This window comes from Jaculus jaculus, chromosome 1, assembly GCF_020740685.1.
Source record: "Jaculus jaculus isolate mJacJac1 chromosome 1, mJacJac1.mat.Y.cur, whole genome shotgun sequence".
In the NCBI taxonomy this organism is placed as follows: Eukaryota; Metazoa; Chordata; class Mammalia; order Rodentia; family Dipodidae; genus Jaculus; species Jaculus jaculus.
This window is the reverse complement of record NC_059102.1, coordinates 69,198,002-69,204,090: the sequence shown is the minus strand read 5'-3', so window position 1 is coordinate 69,204,090 and position 6,089 is coordinate 69,198,002. Positions and strand designations below refer to the sequence as shown.

The 6,089-nt window shown below is 38.6% G+C and overlaps 1 pseudogene; it reads left to right on the top strand.

Annotated features, from left to right (window-relative positions):
* Positions 1 to 1,980: 1,980 nt before the first annotated feature.
* Positions 1,981 to 2,846, top strand: LOC101606741 (annotated as a pseudogene).
* Positions 2,847 to 6,089: the final 3,243 nt, after the last annotated feature.

The window sequence follows — 6,089 nt, the reverse complement described above, 5'->3', positions numbered from 1 at the left end:
AAAAAACCCCTATTTTCTTATAGCTGTCTAATTCAAAATACTTTCTTCATTAAAAAATCATCTAAAAATGATTAAGAGATATTTTTCTACTTTGACCTTGGTATCATCAGATTATGTTTCCTCATTCATACATTCACCTACTTACTCATTTACTGTGTATTAAGACCCTGCTACAAGAAAAGGCCTAGGAGTGCAGCAGAGAACAAGGAATGACCTGTCTCTGAAGTGGTTCACAGGACTTTTTCTTTTTGGTCATGACAGTGACAAAAAATACTTCATGACCACTGCAACAAACTCACTGTGATCAGAACAGGAGAAAGTCAAAACTGGAGCTTGGCGGATACAGTTGTAATTTTCTGGAAATATCACAGTGGTGGGTAACATATTTGTAAGTAAGCTGATAGTAAAGGAAATGAAGTGGCACAATTGATATTTTTTAAACTATAAGTGATATATCAAGTTTTGCTTGGATAGTAATTGCATGTGTTTATTTACATGTTAACCCTTGAATTATAATTTTGGCCCAAGTTACTAAAGGAAAGAATTGAACCTATAAAAGATATTTGTCAAATTTTGCTATGCAAGTCACTAGAAATGACTTCAAACTAAAGTTTATGGTTATAAACCCACTCTATCCCAATATTGGACATTAAAAATATATTTTACCCAGGTGTGGTGGTGCACTCCTTTAATCCCAGCACTTGGGAGGCAGAGGTAGGAGGATCACCCAGTGTTCGAGGCCACCCTGAGACTACATAGTGAATTCCAGGTCAGCCTGGGCTAGAGTGAGACCCTACCTCAAAAAACTACACACACACACACACACACACACACACACACACGCACACACACACACACATATATATATATGACATTTTATCCTAACATACCATGAAATAAAGATTGTTCTAAATTAAAATTGAGATTAAACTTCAGGATGAAACAGAACTAAAAAGAATACCTATGAACATAAATGAGGAATTTTAACTGATCAAAAAGGCTGTGAGAAAAGCAAACAAACACCTCCATGGAAATAGTTGAGGAACAGGGAAAAGCAGTTAGCACTTGGCCAAGTACATGGGAAATCCAAAGGAGCATCCAGAGTTTTGAGTGCTTAAAACTAATCAAAGCCTCAAAACTCTAGAAATTCAACCATTGCTAAGGATGAGTAGGGAAATAAGCACCAGGTCAGGACCACAATGTTCCCACTATGTGTAGAAAAAAGTCAATGTCATCTTCATATTAAATAAAAGTCCTTTACCTCACAAACACAGCCTAAGGACAACTGTATTTATGAACTAGAAATATGATGAACTCAGTGCCATTCAGTTGGGCATCATGCTCAACATCATCCCCAAACTTCACATTGTTTATCACACCCTACAAAGTATATTCTTGCTATACTATCAAAATATATCTGTACCAAACAATATATTAGGAAGGAAGCAGTCAAAGCCATCTGCACATCATATTTGGACTGCCTCTTTGTTGGATTTTGCACAGGCACATTTGAGCTCATCAAACAATACTGGGTACCTAATACATGCTTAGCTTCTGGTTGGTACCATGACAGGAAACTCCATGATGCACTTCTACTAGAGGCTCAAAGTACAAATGAAAATCCCAGTGTCAATACCAAATAAGCTTGTTTTTCCAAGACAGAGCCAATTTCAAGCATTTTTCCTATTATTGAAAATACATACTCATTTATTTATTTCAAAATAGGTGGACATTATAGAAATTAGATAGTTGGATGATGGATAGATAGATAATACATGATACATGATAGAGTGAAAGAGCACCCTGCTCTTATACGCCTTCACAGATTTTCCCTCATTAGTACAAATTTAAGAACGACAGGGCGGCGCAGCAGAGCTTGTGTACCGGGAAGAGGAGCAGCCTAGGCTACAGCCACGGCCTGTGGAGCGTTGCATGGTGGGTCCCAGCCTTGCAGGGCCACCAAGCTGATTCTCTCCTTCCTCACCCTTGAAACCATATCCGAAGAAGCTCCCATATCAAAAGGATTTTATTCAGTTTCCAGAATGTAATGATCCCCCACCAGGCACTTCACAAGAGCACATCCCAATTGTGATGAATTAGCATTGCCATTGGAGAGGTGGCCAGCTTGTCGTCTCATCCACCGCAGCCCCTGGCAGATGCCAATGTAGAGGAGATTTGGAAATCCATGACATTGTTATATTTATTGAAAGTCCTAGGCCTAGATTCCTTAGAAGAAAGTTTGGACGTCAAACTTGTCAACTCCAACTTCATTATTCATAACGTATATAACATCAGCAAGCGGGGGAATGCCCTCATGGATGACAAGTCAAAACAACTTCCTCATTGGGAACTGTCAGCTATGAAATGATTGTCAAATTGGCCCAACTGTTCTGATTGGAAGCAGCCTATGAACTTGAGATTTGAAAAGGATGTATTTAAAACCATAGCAGATTACTATGGTCACTTAAAAGAGCCCCTGCTCACATTTCATCTTTTCGATGCCTTTGTTATTGTATTAGGTCTGTTGCAGAAGGAGAATGTGGCAATTGAAGCCTTTCAGCTCTGCTGTCTCCTCCTGCCCCCAGAAAATAGGAGAAAGTTACAGCTGTTGATGAGGATGATGGCGTGGATCTGCTTAAACAAAGAGATGCCACCACTGTGATGGCTTCGGCACCCAGACACTGGTAGCTTGGTGGCTAACTTCTAATGTGACTGTCCTTTGGGGACTGCAACTCAGCCTAATCAAGTTTGCAAATGCTGGCAAGTCAGAAGCACATGCAAGGGAGTCTTGTGGGAAGAGTCACGGCCACATGTCCACACAGACTCTTGTTACATGTTTGGCCTAAGAATCTTGAACAAAATGGAAAGTAGAGAGAGAATAGGGAAGAGACTGTCAGTGCAGAGGTCTCTACTGCAGCCTGTCTAAGCATTTCATAAGCTAATGCCTACCATCAACACAAGAGAATTGATGTGGACAGGCAGGGTAAATGGTCTGTAAAGAAAACCACATTCTGGGAGGCTAAGGAGATGGCTCGGATAGGAACATGTTGGCCGCATAAGCACAAAGGCCTGAATTTGCATGCTAAGCACCTATGTAAAAGCTGGGCACAGCCCTGAGCACCTGAACTCCATGTTGGGTCGTAGAGAAGGTGGACTCCTACAGCTTTCTGAAATGCTGAGCTCCAGGTCCTGCGAGAGACCCTGTCTCCAAAGCTAAGGTGGAGAACTATTAAAGAAGACATGCAACACTGACTTTTGACCTCCACATGCACACACGCACACACATGCAAATTAACACAAGCATGCACACGTGCACCATACACTCAAAGAAAAGAGAACCATATTCTCTTCAATTTCTGCACTGAAAGCATTGCAAAACCTTTGTTATTATAACCAGTAAGTGTTGCAGCTTACTCAGTGGGTGGGAAAGGGGGGCAGTAGAATACAGAGTTTGACCAGACAGCTGAGGAGAGAAAGAGAGAGAGGGTGTTTTGTGGTATGCTTGAAGAGTTTGTGAATGATAATAGTTCATAGTTTTGCCTTAAACACCTACTGATTTTTGAATTCTACTTTGTAATTTTAGCATGTAGTTTTCTTCATGTTGACTAAAAGAAAACACTTTTAGTTTTAATTTGCAAATAATTTTATATGTTTATGGAATAAAATGTGATGTTTTGGTGCATATATTCATTGTAGAAATACGTAATTCAAATTGGTTAGTGTGTTTATCAACTCCTTCCTTCCTTCTTTTTGTGCTAAGACATTTAAATTATTCTTTTAGGAATTCTGATGTACATAATGCATTGTTGTTATTCACTGTGGTCACTATGCAAATGCCTGATTCTGCCTCACTGGAACATTGTACCCTTTAATCAGCATCTCCTCTTCCTGCTTTCATCAGTGTGTGCTTTCAAGCAGTTGACGTTTAGAACTTATTTACTAGCAAAATCTCTTCATTTTCCTCAAAAAGATGTCACAGAGCAAGATTGTTTCTTTAATGCAGTATAAAGTAGGCTTACTGCCCAACGGGTCCCTGGCCCAACATTAGTCTTGGCACTTTTCTGAGTAGGGGGAATGGGTATGGAGGCCTATGGGCCTTTCTGGAACGGTGAAGAAAATTTTACATCTCCTCCCCAAAAGATTATGTCATACAAATATTTGTATATAATTTCAAGGCATTCACAGATAATCCTAGAGCTTAGGGTTTCCAAGCAAAAATCTCTACTTCTGTCTCTTTGTACATAATTGTGATGAAGATAAAGAAGCACTTGCAGTGCGTTGTAAAAATCAAGTCCTATTAAACAATGCTTTGTGATTTTCAAAAAAAAAAATGACAGACTTTGTCAAGAAGATTTTCATTCATTTCTTTTTTTTAGATAAACTTGTAACTTGAAATACTTTCATAAATCCATTGAGGATCCGTGTCTGTGCCTAGTTCTTAAGCCTCAGTGGGTGCCAAACTCACCTTATTCAGTGCTCACTCATCCTTTTGGAGTTCTTTTTATGATGATTCTCTATCTTGCTTAGTACCTATTGCTCCCATTGACTGGAACTGCCATCCTTCCCTCTCCTCCCAACACAATTTTAAATAACATGGACATTTTCTAGATAATTTTTACTCATCATGTCATGGGTGTCACAAGCTCAAGGAGGACTTTTCTGCCTTTTGTGTTGTAATAAAGTACCCAGTGTACTTCCATAATACCTGTCCCTTCTCCATCAACACAGCCATACTTTACTTTGATTATCAGCTAATACTCTGTAAGCATAAAAACCAAATTGTTCTTTTCCAACATTGTAATACCAGGGTATTGCATGGGTCATTTTTGGGACTAGTTTATTTAATATGTTGATAAGGGTAGGAGATATTCAGAACTCTAATAAATGTCTAATATGGTATGGAACTGTGTCTTTGATGCATGTGCATTACAGGTGAAAAACACCCATGAATATAATAGCACATTCATGACTACATCACACAAGATTAGGCTGTTTGAGAAATATTTTATACATAACAAAATGTTTATGCTATAAGAAAATTGCATATGAACATTCAAAATATGGGTCCTTTCCTCCTGACCATTGGAGGTGTGTATGAATGAGTGAATGATTAAGTTTCTGAGCTCAAAATATTGTCTAGAGAATGGCAAGGACTCCATGGTCAAGGTCAAATAGGCAGAGAAGTAATATACACTACCAGAAAAGAGTTCTGTGTGTCTTTTCCTGTGTTTTGTCCATCAGTACCAGGAAGAACACACCTGCAATTTCCTCACCAGTATGCAGAGAATATCCTGCCAAACCCTTGGCTATCCCACCTTAGGAATCTGGAAATGTTCTGTGCACCAAATCTGTACTGAAATAAAAGCATCTAATACATGTTGGTGGAGGCTCATGCAAAAGGATTTTCTCCAGGGATCGCTTTGCCTGGGCTGGTTGTGATCATAGTGTTGTGGGAGAAGGAAGAGAAATGGCACAGGAGAGTCGGGGATAAGATGATCTCAAATATGCAAAATAAATATTGCCTTCTAAATTTTTACATTTTCAAGGAGGAAAATATGTGCTTTATTTTTTAAATGACAGACAAAAATTGACTCAAGGCATCGAGTGTTTTAAGGGTTAAATAAAGGGCTCATTATTGAGTTATAAAGCTTACTTGATTATAAAAATCTATACAACTTTAGCCTTTTTAAAATGCAAACAGAGAAAACAGTTATTCTCTCAGTCTTCATACAGTATGTCTGTTTGCAGATGCTAAAGTGAATTTGACATCAGAGTAAGTAGTTCAAACAATCTATATTGCTGGGAGCTTTTTCTCACAAGAGATTGATTTTTCTAGCACCATCAGCAGCAAGCTCAGAAACACCTTCCACTTTTGTTTACCATCCCACAAGGCCTGGGATGTTGTGTTTCACACCATCTGATGATATAAAGCAAACTTTTAAACATTTATCAGGAAAGGTTAATGAATTATTTGACTCTTCATTTGGAAAGGACTTGAGACTTATCTTGATAAATAACTACTTATTAAGAAAAGTTCAATTGAGTGACCAAGAAAAGGAAAATAGTAGAGATAACTATACTACACTCAT